The sequence below is a fragment of the Panthera uncia genome, unplaced genomic scaffold (genome assembly GCF_023721935.1).
Source record: "Panthera uncia isolate 11264 unplaced genomic scaffold, Puncia_PCG_1.0 HiC_scaffold_211, whole genome shotgun sequence".
NCBI classification, from domain to species: Eukaryota; Metazoa; Chordata; class Mammalia; order Carnivora; family Felidae; genus Panthera; species Panthera uncia.
In genome coordinates, this window is record NW_026058811.1 from 1 (window position 1) to 14,567 (window position 14,567).

Sequence of the window (14,567 nt, forward strand, 5' to 3'; positions counted from 1 at the left end):
ACAAATGTTCATGATTATTATGCAAAGAAGATCAGTTCATTTGGTGAAGAAAGGCAGGAAAAGCAATTATTATTAGTGTTGGTTGTTAGACTTTAGACTCTGGAACTACTGCCCTTCATTTCTCCCCTTCAGAAATAACAGTCTCTCACATTTGCACAGCACTTTTCAGTTCTCAAAGTACTCTGTCACCCATTCTCCTCTCCTTGTAATCTTCACAACAATCTGGTGAGGCAGTCAGGGCTTTTTCATTATCATTTCCATTTTGCAGATGAGAAACTGAGACCCAGATGGCTTAGGTTATTTGCTTTCAATATGCTTTTCTTCTGTAACACATATGACAAATGATTCTTTCAAATGCCCATGTGTAATTCCTGCCCCATCATTACCGCTTTCTCTCCGGAAAAACATGTGATGCTGTGTTAAGAAGGGTAAGTTGAGGGGCACCTGGGTGGCTCAGTCGGTTAAGTGTGCAACTCTTGATTTCAGCTCAGGTCATGATCTCACAGTTTGTGGGTTCAAGCCCCACGTCAGGCTCTGCACTAACAGCTTGGAGCCTGCTTGGGATTTTCTCTCTCCCTCTCTCTCTGTCTCTGTCTCTCAAAAATAAATAAATAAACATCTTTAAAAAAAAGAAGAAGGGTAAATTGAGCTATATGTAATTGATGTGGGAAGATATCTCAGATGTATTGTTTTGTTTTGTTTTAAATAGGCTTCATACCCAGTGTGGGGCTTAAACTCAGGACCCTGAGATCATGACCTCAGTTGGGATCAAGAGTCGGATACTTGCGTGGCAGGGCACCTGGATGGCTCAGTCAGTTAAGCATCTGACTCTTGATTTCAGTTCAGGTCATGATCTCACAGTTCACAGGTTTTAGTCCCATGTCAGGCTCTGTGCTGATGGCACAGAGCAGGCTTGGAATTCTCTCTCTTCTCTCTTCCTCTCTCTCTCTCTCTTTCTCAAAATAAATAAAATAAACTTTAAAAAAATAATCGAAGCCTTAACCAAGTGAGTCACCCAGGTGTCCCTGATATATTGTTGATGAAAAAATTCGGATTGCAAGTTTACTGTTTATAGCAATATTCTATGTATATTTACACATGCATACAGTTGTCAGGAATGCGCATAAGAAACTGTTAACTCTAGAAACAGTGGTTAACTCTAGAATTGGGGAGTAAGATGTGGTACAGTGGGTTAGGGAGTTTTCACTTTTACTTTATACAATTTTAAATAAACGTGTTATTTTTATAATGAAAACTTAATTCCATTTTGAAAATAAAATAAAGCATTCAATATATAAGCAACATTATTACAGGGGTACCTTGTGATTTTCTGCAAGGACATAATTCATGAATATGCATAGACTCTGGGGTGCCTGGGTGGCACAGTTGGTTGAGCATCTGACTTCGGCTCAGGTCATGATCTCACAGTCTATGAGTTCGAGCCCCGCATTGGGCTCTGTGCTGACGACGCAGACCCTGGAGCCTGCTTCGGATTCTGTGTCTCCCTCTCTCTCTGCCCCTCCCCTGCTCACTCTGTCTTTCTCTCAAAAATAAATACACATTAAAAAAATATGCATAGACTCTCTGGAATGATATTTAAGAAGCCAATGATAGTGGTTGTCTCTCAAGAGGGAGACTGAGGAACTGGTGTTTGGAGTCAGAAATGGGAGTAAAATAGACTTTTCACTGTATACTGTTCTATAAGGCTTAATTTGTTTGTAACCAAATGCATGTATCACGAATTGAAAGGAATTAATAGGAAAATATTAAAAGCTTCAGTGACTTATAATTACCAATGAATAATTTGTGGGGTACCTCATGACAGATCACAACATACCATGTTTCCCACTGGATTAGATACTAAGCACAGTGCTGAGATCCAAACTCAGAGGACTTTTGACTCCAAGTGTGTGGCTTTCTAACACTATATTATTCCCAGTGTGATTGCTTCAAAGGCTGCACCCCTCTACCCCCGACACCCTCCAGGCCCACTCCCCAGGCTCAACAAGACATTATGGAATTAACTCCCCAACCAGTCTTCAGCTAAATTTTTTTTTCAACCACCTTTTCTTTTTTTTAAAGAGAGAGAGAGTATGCATGTGAACCTGCGAGAAGGGCAGAGAGAGAGAGAGAGAGAGAGAGAGAGAGAGAATCCAAACAGGCTTCACGCCCAGCATGGAGTCCAACTCGGGGCTCGACTCCATGACCCTGGGATCATGACCCAAGCCAAAATCAAGAGTCCAACACTCAATCAACTGAGCCAGCCAGGTTCCCCTCAACCACACTTAAAAAAAATTTTTTTTTTCTTAAGTAATCTCAACATCCATTGTGGGGCTGGAACTCACCACCCTGAGATCAAGAGTCACATGTTCTACCAACTGAGCCAGCCAGGTGTCCCTAGCCAACCACACTTCCATACGGTTTCCTTACTCTCTTTTCTCTCATTGAGATAGAACTTACATGTAGCAAAAGGTACAAATGTTAAATGTTCAGTGAATTTTTATGTATGGTGTAACCACCATCCAGTTCAAAACATAGACTTTTGGAAGGCTCCTTTGTGCCCCCCTCCAGTTAATATCTCTCCCAAATGTAACCCTTATCTAGTTCCTATCATCATAGATTAATTTTGTCTGTTTTTGAACTTCTTATAAATGGAATCATAAAATATTCGTTGGTGTCTGGCTTCTTTTGCTTAACACTATTTCATGAGATTTATCCATGTTGTGTGTAGCAGTTGTCTGTCAATTCCAGGAGTGGAAATGCTGAACCAAGATGGCATACATATATATGCCTACCTTTATTTATACTGCCAGAGCTGTTCAATATAGTTTTTCAATGTATACTCCTACGAGCAATATAAGAAAGCTCCAGGTGCTCCAAATCCTCACCCACACTTGGTATGGTTAGTCCTTTTAATGTAAGCCATGGTGATGGCAGTCACCAACTCTATTTGACCCCCCCCCCCAACTTGGTTCTCTGGTTCCCCCATCTGCTCAGTCCTCTGATCTGACAGCAACTCAATGGACTCTTTGAACTTCTGACCAACACTTCATGACCTTCTTTCCTGGAATAGAACCCTATCCTGCTATGAGCCCAGCCCCTGATTGAATCCTTGTGCCCACCACGAACAAATCTGATCTCTGCCACAGGCTGAGACCTGATTACAGCACAGATGGAGCCTTAACACTAGTCACAGACAGGTCTCTACCCTAATCACAGATTATATTCATAGCCCACCATAGATGGAGCTGTAATCACAGGGTGAACCCTGATCCCAACCGAAGTATGAGCCATGACCTTAGCAGCAGATTGAGCTCTAATCTTAGATATAACCTGAGCCCTGACCTAACTCACAAACTGACCTGATCCAAACTCATACTGATAAATACAAATGGCTGAGAGCAATGTTAGAAATTATTAGAGAATACTAGGGATGCCTGGATGGTTCAGTCGGTTAAACATTCCAACTTCGGCTCAGGTCATGATCTCGCCATTCCTGAGTTCGAGTCCCGCGTTGGGCTTTGCCTGGAGTCTGTTTCAAATTCTGTGTCTTCCTCTCTTTCTCTGTCCCTCCCGACTCGCACTCTGAGTCTCTCTTAAAAATAAACATAAAAAAAGAGAAATGATTAGAGAATATGAAATAGCAAGAATAAAATGCATTGTGAAGCGAACTACTATATAGTCTTTCCTTCAAATTCACTTCAAATTTTAATTCTGACTGAATTTCGCTAAGTTAGGGAAAGAAACTATAATCAACCCCACCCTGACATGTTGTAAAGAACAGGCTGGAGGCGGGGGAGTGTGGCTCAAGGAAGCCTAAAGCTGAGCTAGCCCTACAGATGGAGATGGAAAGACGGGTAACCTTCTTCCTGTCCTCACAAGATGGCAGGTTTATTTTAAGGGTGTTTTTAACAGCTTAAAAAAAATGGATTCAAAGAACACTCGGGGAAGCCTCTGATTTTTGGGCTTCTGCCCATGGTGCTTTTTTTTTTTTTTTTTTTTTTTAAAAAATGGTATTTAACTCCCAGTGAGATTTGTTCTTTCATTACCTTCTGATCATATTGCTTTTCATATCCCCTTCTTGCAGTGGCTGTTGAAAAAGGAACCAGAGTCTTCAAGAATGAATGCTTGGAGGTTCTGTTTGCCCTTCATCTGCTAGTCAGCAGCAAGCTGAGAACATAAGTTTCACTTTTTCTTATGGCCTGGAGAAAAATCTTAATTTCACCCTTAACGCCAGGAGAAGGGCATCTGAGTGGACTGTGTCCTGTGCAGGATGGGTGAGCAGTCTACAGGGCAAAGTGGACCCTTCACAGAAGTTGTCTCTCTTGGACAAAAGTCCTGATTGTTTTAGGATGTTTGATTTCCTAAACAATAACTAGGTAAGACAACTTGTGAAAAGGGGCCACATGGTATCGTGGACAAGCACTGGGCTGGAAGTCAGGAGACCTGAACAGTTCTGCCACCATATGTAACCTGCTAACAAATCCCTTCTCTCTATATAGGCCTCCTCTCCATTTATAATAATGAAGTCTAGCTGTTTGTAATATCTTTTACATACATTATCTCATTTAATTCTTACAACAATCCCAATAAATTGGGAATAGTTATTTCCATTTCACAGAAGAGGTAGCAGAAGTTAGGAGAAATTAAGATTCACCCAAGGTAACATAATAGTCATTTGGTTTGGTTTTGTTTTAGTTAAATGTTAAGAGTGAAGCAACTCTTTAATGTTGTTATTTGTCATAATTTACTCATTGGCAAACACTTACTAAGCATTTTCATACAGCAAATACTGTTTTTGACTCAAAGAGAAAGTCATTTTCAGACCTAATCTCCTTGGTTAGCGTGTCAGCTGAAGAGAATATGAATATAGCATTTTCGCTTTCTCCTCCTTTCAGGACAAATTTGGGTTAACTTTATGTTCTGTCTCCCTGGAAATACAATAAAGGTACAATGAGGGCTATGATATTAGGCCACATTGTTTATGGTAAAAATAACTCCCAATTGGTAAAGTGCATGTAAGTCAGGATATCTAAGGTAGGAAGCCATGACTTTGGATCTCCCTAAGTGCAGTAAACTAATCTCCCACAGGGAATCTGAAAGGGTGTCCATAGGATGCAAAATATTGATTCTCATTTAAGATAGGTCATTTCTAAACTAAGGTTGTCACTATATGCACTGATGTAATCTTAACTCCTTGTACCTGAGCTGTCCCCTTGCAGGGGGAGGCAAAAGAAAACTAATTATTAGATTACTACAAGAACTACGGAGGAGAAGTACCAGATGCTGTTATCTTGGGCCTCTGTGAGTTAATTTGATGCCATGTAAGGCCTATAATAATTAAGTGAAACTCAATATCTAATTGAGCCCAATGACCATGAGAGTAGACATTTCAGGGGTGAATCCAGGTCAAATAATTTTGAAGATAGGATTCAACCCCTGTTTTTTCTGACTCTAGAGCCAAGGTTCTCCATCTTGTCTATAGATTGGACTCAAATTGAAATAATGTTGAAAACCTTTGCCACAATGGACACAGCAATGGAAAAGAACAAAATAGTGCTACTCACAACATGAGTGAATCTCTCCAACTTAATGATGAAGGAAAGAAGTCAGATGCAAAAGAGTACATACTGGATCATTCCACTTACCTGAAGTTCAAAAACAGGCAAACTCACTAGAATAGGGGCTGTCATTGACGGGTGAGTGTTCACTGAATGAAGGCACATAGGAGTCTTCTAGGTGGCTACAAATATTCTTTATCTTGGAATCCTTATGCACTGTTGGTGGGAATGTAAATTGGTAAAGACAACGTGAAAAACAGTATGGAGGTTCCTCAAAAAATTAAAAATATAAATATTATACGATCCAATAATTCCACTACTGGATATTTACCCAAAGAAAACAAAACACTGATTTGAAAAGATATATGCACCCCTATGTTTATTGCAGCATTATTCACAATAGCCAAGATACTGAAGCAACATTGGGTACATAGGTGGCTCAGTCAGTTTAAGCCGCTGACTTTTGATTTCTTTTTTTTTTTTTTAATGTTTACTTATTTATTTTGAGAGAGAGAGAAAGCAGGGGAGGGGCAGGGAGAGAGAGCATCACGGAGCCCAATGTGGGCTTCAAACTCACAAACCGTGAGATCATGACCTGAGCGGCAGTCAAGAGTTAGACTCTTAACCAACTGAGCCGCCCAGGCGCCGCCGCCCCCCCCCCCCCCCCCCCCCCCCCCTGTTGATTTCTGCTCAGGTCATGATCTCATTGTGGGACGAAGCCTTGTGTCCGGCTCTGTGCTGACAGCATGGAGCCTGCTTGGGATTCTCTCTCATGCTCTCTCTCTGCCCCTCCCTTACTTGCTCTCTCTTTCTCTCTCTAAATAATTTTTTTATTTAAAAAAATATATGGAAACAACATAAGTGTCCATTGATAGATGAATGGACAAAGAAGATGTACACATAGATAATGGAGTATTATACAACCATAAAAAATGAGATATTGCCAATTGTGACAACTTGGATGGACCTAGAGGGTATTTTGCAAGTAAAATAAGTCAGATTGAGAAATACAAATACCATATGATTTCACTCTAAAAACAAAATAAATGAACAAACAAAAAGTAGAATCAGAACAAACTGATGGTTGCCAGAGGCGGTGGGGAGGGAGTGGGTAAAATGGGTGAAAGGGAGTGGAAGATACAAACTTTAAGTTATGATGAATAAGTCATGAGAATAAAGGGTACAGCATAGGAAATATAGTCAATGATATTATAATAGCGCTGTTTGGCGATAGATGGTAGCTACACTTGTGGTGAGCATAGCATAACGTAAAGAGATGTTGAATCACTATTTGTATACCTGAAACTAATGTAACATATTTCAACTATACTCCTATACAATTTTTAAAAATTCTGTATCTTGATCTATGTATTGGCTACATGGGTGGGTGAATATATTCATAAAATATGTAAAGACAGAGTTAATCAGGGAACCCAGAAACAGTAAAATAGGCTGGATCAAGGGTGGGTGGGGTGCTTAATGGGAGGTCAGGCAAATTTGAGGCCTTGGGCTAAAGGCTAAATCTTCTAGGAAATTTCTTTCTGACTTTGCAGGGTAGAGAGTGCAAGCTCCATTGTGCAATAAGTGAACAATGTTTTAACTGGAAAGACGCAAGGCTTTGAGGAGAAGAGAAATAGGGGAATGGGACCTGGATGTTCAACTCCCAAAGAAAACAGGGAACAGAACCTGGGGCTGCAACCAAAAGGCAGCCCCAGTGTGCCAGGGGCTATTAATATGAAACACAGGGAAGTAACATTTTGTGAATTTCAAGTGACAATTTTGGGGATGATGGTTTACTTTTCATGTGTCTCTCTTTTTCCCTCATCTACTTTGTAAGAAGTTTAATTGCAAGGGAATTAAATAAAATAATTTATAAGGCCTTATTTTAGTCAGTACAAAGCCCAGACAGCACCTGAAGTTAGGTCCTGCCCATGGTTGAAATGGATTAATTAATTCCTGGCTCCAGGATGGGACAAAATTTCTGCCATGAGGGCCAAATTGGAAGGGAGAATCCAGGAGTCATGTCTTATAAGAAATTGCTGAAAAGATGGAGGTCATTGTCCTAGAGAAGCAAATACCTCGGAGAAAGAGACAGAACATGGGAAGTGTCTCTAGATAGCTGAAGGTTTTCCACATAAGACAAAGGACTTACTCAGGGTGACTTCAGAGGGGAAACAGGACCAGTGAGTAGAAATTCTGGAAAATAGAGTGCAATGAGAAAAACCTTTCATGAGGAATTGGAGATTTTGCAATTTTTCTAAAATGCAGTTTATTCATTTACTGGGCTAAGCTCTAGGATACAAAGGAGAACATGACCCACAAGGTCCCTTAAAGAGCTTATTAAGTGTGGCAGAGACTACAGATTGTCTAATATTTATTCTCCTTTCTTACTAACAAAATTCTCATTTTGTTATGGACTGTAATATGTCCAGCTAAAATATCACATTCCCTGACTTCTCCTGCAGCAAGGAATGACCAGTAAAATGTGAACGGAAGTTGTAGGGTGGAATTTCCAGGGCACGTTCTTAAGAAGGACTGAGTTAGATAGTAGAGGTACCATTATAACTCTCCCCTTTATTCTGCTGGGAATGCAGATGTGATGTGATGACTCAAGTTTTAGCTGCTATCGTGAGTTACTCTCCACATTTGAATGCATTAAGGATAGTAGAAGAGAAAGACATAAGGATCTTGGGTCTCTAATAACTGTGAAGTCTCCATATCAGCTCTATATTGATTTTCTCTGAATGTCTTTTATATGAAAGAAACAAACTTCCTTATTTTTAAGTTATTTAGGTTTTCTGTAATTCACAGTCCATATTAATCCTGATTCACTACGCAAAACTTTTTTCAAACTAAAATTGTATACAATGACAATTGAGATGTCTCTTAGCTCAAACAGCTGGATACTATGACTACTATTCTCCTAGGACCCAGTATCCTGTTACCTTCTGTAGGAAAATTTCCCAGATTCTTTAGGAAGATTCAATCTCTCCCTCCTTGGTTCTCTTACAACACTTTGTTTATTCTGCTAGGATAACACTAATTAAATTGAGTCTTATGGCATGTCCCTGACACATACATTTATGATTACTGTTCATAATTGGTTGCACAGGCATACCATGAGGAGAATGTTGAAATGGGGAGGGCACCTATGTTGCTGTCCGAGGTGCTGAACCCTCAAGACACACTAGGGCAGTTTCTCCAGTCTCTGAAACACTAATTCTCGCCAAATAATTCTGGCGAGGTAAAGAAGAGGCAATAGGAGGCATAAACCATAAGAGCTGAAATAAAGAAGCAAACAGACAGAGAATAGAGGCTACTCTGAACACAGCCACTGAGAGGCGGTCAAAGAAAAATTAAAACACTTTTGAGAATTTCAAATAATGTCATCAGAGTTAAAAAAGATTGACAACTAAAGATGCATCATAAATTGTTCTAAGTGATACAAACTGTGCGAGTTTGATATGAACAACTATATTTGTGCAGAAGGGAAACAGATTGTCATCTAGGTGGAGATGGCAGGAGGAGTGGTCTTCACTGGATTTATATCAGCATGCTTATGTTTTTTCTTTTCAATCATTATGTTTCTTTTTCTTTTTATCTTGATAGTTTGTAATTTTTATAAATACTGCCACACAAGAACTTGGATTGTCACTTATGTTTTACAATTTGTGCTGCTGATTTCATGTATTTTTTAAATTGATGACAAGAAATGTTTTCCCTTCCCCAAATTTGGAGAATGGGGTATTCTATCTTCATTTCCCACCTCTTTACAACCCATTTTCTCTGCTTGGCTTGACTAGCCAAGTGAGTTCCTCCTGTACAAGATTTTTACAGTGCTCTTGATTCAAATTCATGCTGGGTGTTTAAAAATGCATTATCTAAGTTAATCCTCTCAACAGCCCACAATATCAGTGTAATTATTCTCATTACAATTAGATTCATGTCATGGATCTCTGAGGCTCTTCATGAATTGGATAGCCGAAACAATGAATAGTAATTCATAAATGTCAATGGTCTTTTGTAACTTACCCATCTTTCTCCCAAAATAGCCTATAGAAAATTTGAGGTCATGAACTATATCTTATTCATCATTATGTTTTCAGCAATGTCTAGCATGGGTTCTGACACATAGTAGGGGCTCAAAAGTATTTTTGGAATAAATAAATGAATTAATAAAATATACAATAATTAGCATTGTATTTAAATCACTTAAATAGGATGCATTTATGAATAAAAGATCAAAGATACACAAGGGAAATCTCAAAATAGTCTTAACTGTGGTGAAAGGATTAGAAAAACATCCTATATGGCATTTCTACTGTGTGAAATAATGCATTCTTGAAAATTAAGACAAAGAACAGAATTTGTGAAATAATCGTCCTTCACATCTAGGTGTCACTCCTGTGATGAGCCAAAATGATTTAGCCTATTCTAGAGAATAAAAGGACAAGCCCTCCAGTCCCATCTTTTTCTCTTCCCTTCCTTTCTTCCATTGTCTCCCTTTTCCTTTCTCTCCTTCCCTTTGTGTTCCCATTTTCAAACATTTACTGTGATCCTACTGCATTAATGCACTATGAGGATTTCATCCTACTTTCAAACAGCTTACTCTCTAGTCAAGAGAAAAAAAATTCACAGATACCGGTATCTATAAACATAGTGGTAACATCTGGCTTTATACAATAACATGAAATCCACAATTTTCCCCAGAGCTGTCCTCTTGCCCAATGTGAACCCTGTCTTGGAAGACTTGCCTGATCTTATCTCCTGAGTACAGGAGCAAAGAAAATTCTTTTTCTCAGTCTGTAAGTACCCATTTTATCTGGCTGAATTACAATAACAGCAAGGCTTTCCTCTGGGAGTAAGAGCTAGGGAAAGCTTCAGAATGGTATCTAAAATGACTAAAGCTACTCAAAAGAAAGATTGTTAACAACTGGATTGTAACAATCCAACACAGATTGGACAACAATACAACAAAGATGGTAACAACTTTTTAGCTCTTCAGGTCAACCCCCCTCAATTTTCAGATCTGGAAGCTGGGGTCCAGAGAGATGAAAGGATCTACCCTCAATCACACCGTAAGTCAGGGGCAGTGCCAGGGCTCAAGTACAGGTTTACAGACTCCCATTAAGTATCCTTTCTATTTTCCATTATTTCTTAAAGTTCCCAAGGTTTACTCAGGCTAACGTGTGTAGCCACAGCTTTGAACAGCTCTGACATGACCATGATGTAAATGGCACCCTTAGAGTTTTGCATGCAGCAGCCTTGGTTTAACCGATGTGCTCTTGAGGTTATTTTAAGTAGTGCAGAACAAATGTTTATAGATACTATAATTATACATTTATTTTAATATTAAGAACACATAAAGAGCACATCAAAATTTGGCATTACATATAGGGACACTATATAAAGATTTAAAGTTCACCTTAAAATTTAAGTTAAAAAAGTAAATAAATTGAAATTAAAACAGGGTTTTTTAAAAGTTTATTCATTTATTCTGAGAGAGAGAGAGACAGAGAGTGAGAAAAAGAGAGAGAGAGAACGCGTCCTCATGGGGTAGGGGCAGAGAGAGCGAGAGAGAGGGAGAGAATCTCAAGTGGGCTCCTCCCTGTCAGCATGCAGCCCTATGCAGGGCTCAATCTCACAAACTGTGAAATCATGACCTGAGCCGAAATCAAGAGTTAGATGTTCAATCCACTGAGCCACCCAGGTACCCCAAAATTAAAATAGTTTTTTAAAGTGCTGTAAGTAGTTCAAGAATGTAGCAAAAATAATGAAAGTGGTATAGAGATTGCTGACTTTTAGGAAACCTTGTTTTTTATATCATGCTGCATCCTCTAAGATAAGATAAAGGACTTTGACACATTTACCTGCTCAGGACATTATGAGAAGATAAAAAAAATTTTTTTTGAGAAGACAACTTTTTTACGTGAAAGTGATGATTAAATACTTTGAAAATACGTACATTTAGCAGAAACAGGTTAAACGCAGTTAGGAGAGGATATTTTATACTTCATCCAAGAAGGATAGAAGGGAACTAGGTGGGAGAATTAGGCCTGCATTTTAGCCTGTAGTGGAAATGATTATATTTTCAAATATGCATTCATGTATTAGCAAAGGGTCAGATAGAAACCCTGTGACCTCTTTTCCTATAATTGAATGTGAATATTTATCAGACGAGCTAGGTTCAAATCGTGCTTCTGCTACTTCCCAGCTTGTGCCCTCTGTCATGTCCCTTAACCCATCTGAATTTACAAAAAAGCTGTGTGGTGAGGATTAACTATGAGATTGTAAAAATGCCTTGAAAGGAAGAGTGAGAGAAATCCTGAAGGAGAAAGGAAGAAAAAGAGAATAACGAAAGAGAGGAAAGCTAGGTTGGAGAGACTGTAAGAATGGGAGCTGGTAAAAGTGTCTCAGACTTTATGTGCCGAAATAGTCATTCTTGTCACAAGCTGCTAGATTCTCTTCTTATGAAAACATTTCTAAGGTGGCAGATGAATATATTTTTAAAAAATTTCCTGAAACATAACACTCTAACAGGATGTGTTAGAGAAATGCCAAGAAAAGAAGGCAGAAGGAGGTAAAGTCCTTGGATGAAGAGGAAGATAAAGTGATTTATGTACGGACCTACAGAGGAAGAAGTCTCTCCTCCACAAAGTCCTCCTGACCCGTTGGGTAGATTTGACTGTCTCCTTCTTCGACACCCACTACACTTACACACCTTCTACTAGGGTTGGTGCAATGGTTTAGGGACTTCTTTGTCATTCCCACTAGAAGTAAAGCCCTTGAGTGTTAGGACTGTGTTTTCTTCACCTTGTGTATTCCCAGTTTTTCCCATGGAACATGGCACATATATGCCTCGCAAATGTTTGTTGAATGAATGAGCCCGGATCACGGGACCTGAAACCCTGTCTCTTGAGGGATGAATGGTGTGGTTCAAGGAATACTTATCCTGGAGAAGAGATAAATCTGGGGAGTTACATTCACTGTTTTCCAATATCTGAAGACTATTTTTTGGAAGTATATTTAAAATGGGCTCTATGGTTCCCATGGCACAGTTAGGTCTCAGAAAGCAAGTCTGACTCACTGTAAGAAATTCTAACCATGAGAACTGGCCAACAATGACATGGCCTGTCTCAAGGGGGCAAGAGCTTACTGCAGCAGAGACTAGATACCATTTTTCAGACACTAGATTAAATGATATCTGTAGTCTGCCTGTCTTCTATTCTTCATATGAGTCTCTTCTCTTTTGCTTGTTAAGTTTTTGGCTGATTTAAAACATTTCCCCCACTGGGCATCTATATCTATTCTTGGAACCATAGACCTCAGAGTTGGAAGGAACCTCAGAATTCATTTGGTCCAATCCCTTCTTTGTACCACTTTACATGGGAGAAAACCAAGACCCAAGTCAATTAGCTATATCAGGGTGGATGATAGCCTCACAACCCAGATCTCCAGGGTTCTCTTCATTGCTGACCAAGATATGGTACCCTTGTGTCTGAGCAGTATGACTCTCTTCCCTTTTCTTGCCCCTGCATCTTAGAGTCTCTCAGCAGGTACTCCGTTCCCCATTCTCTCACATCAGAATAAAGTTCAAAGAGAATTTGGAGAGTTAGTAAAGACGTATCATAATGAAAATGTCCTGATTTTTTTTTTTTTGATAAACCATATTGCATAGTAGCTAAGGGCCATGCACTTGGAGGAGAACACACAGCCAATGCACTGTAGAACGTACCCACCATCTCCATGAGCTCTGGTGCTGGGCTTCATGTGCCCAGAGGCAGAGGAAACCATTTTTAATTTACATGAGTGATATATGGGATTGAAACTTGAGGGTTATAGAGACCTGGATTCTAGTTACTCCACTTTTCTAGTTGTGTGATATTGGGCAAGTTAATTAACCCTCTGATCCCCAGTTTCCTCATGTTTAATATGAGAATAACTATACCTCCCTCCCAGGGGAGAGGTAAGGCTTACGTAAAAACAACAACAACAACAACAACAACATATATAAAACTCTGAGCATAGTCTTTTTTTCTTCCTGTCTTTTCTCAGTTATAAAAATATCTGAGACTAAACGTTCTCCTCAACATTCCAGCCTCTTCCCTTTCTATAGGAAACAATCCTGCTCAATCCCAATGTCGATCTCCGTGAAAACTTGCCCTGCACTCTAACTAGGTGACAATGCATATCACTTCCCTCTACGAGCTTGTTTCTCCAGCTGTAAATGAAGGCAAGAGAGGAAGGAGTGTCTGCTTTCTATTTATAGCGATCTGTTAGCACAAGTATATCCTAATTTTGAAATGTTAAGAAATAAAAGATGTATAAAAATTGGGTTAGAATGCTATCTAAGGTCCCTCCCTGCTCTGACATTATTTGAGCCTGAGAATTTAAATCTCCCTCTCATCCCCACCCCCACTCCCATTCCCTTTTTCCATTCTTACCCTATTTTTGGCCTTAGAACACAGAACTCAGCAACAGTGTGCTGTGCAGGTGGAAGGATTTTAAGAAATTTAGCTTTCTCCCCTGGACCCCCAGTAGGAACCAGTCCCAGAAATTGCTGTGGCTGGAAATGTAGGGAAGCCCAGAACAGATCTGGTTGCTTCACTCAGCTGGAACACAGCCTATCTTTTAAACTTGAACACTTTTCTTTATGATTTCACTGTGTCATCTTCAGCCAGTACGCAATTTCCTTTAGGGAAATCCAGCAGCTGAGTTAGAGAACTACAGACCTAAAAGGATATAAGCTGGATTATAAAGAAACCAAGTTTCTACAAAAGCCTTGTGACACACCGTGTTCCTGTTCTGGTCTCTGGTTTTGGTTTCATTTTGTTTTTGTTTTTGTTTTGTTTTGTTGTTTTTCCCTTTTTTCTCAAGAGCCGAGTGGCTTAAGCTTTTCTGACCAAATGACATTAATTACCGTTTCTTCTTTGGCCCCTTTTAGTAAAGAGAGGCCACAAGCTAGTTCTCCTAAAGATTTATAATTAATTTAAAAATTAGGAATAC

General features: G+C 39.4%; 1 long non-coding RNA gene across 1 annotated transcript in view; it reads right to left on the reverse strand.

Moving 5' to 3' along the window:
* Window positions 1-29: 29 nt before the first annotated feature.
* Window positions 30-14,567, reverse strand: part of LOC125917628 (uncharacterized) — a 55,711-nt gene continuing 41,173 nt past the window's right edge. The window contains exons 3-4 of the long non-coding RNA XR_007456246.1: window positions 5,649-5,777; window positions 30-3,595 (exon numbers count right to left, since the gene is read on the reverse strand). This is a non-coding gene — a long non-coding RNA (uncharacterized LOC125917628). The remainder of the gene's footprint in view (window positions 3,596-5,648; window positions 5,778-14,567) is intronic.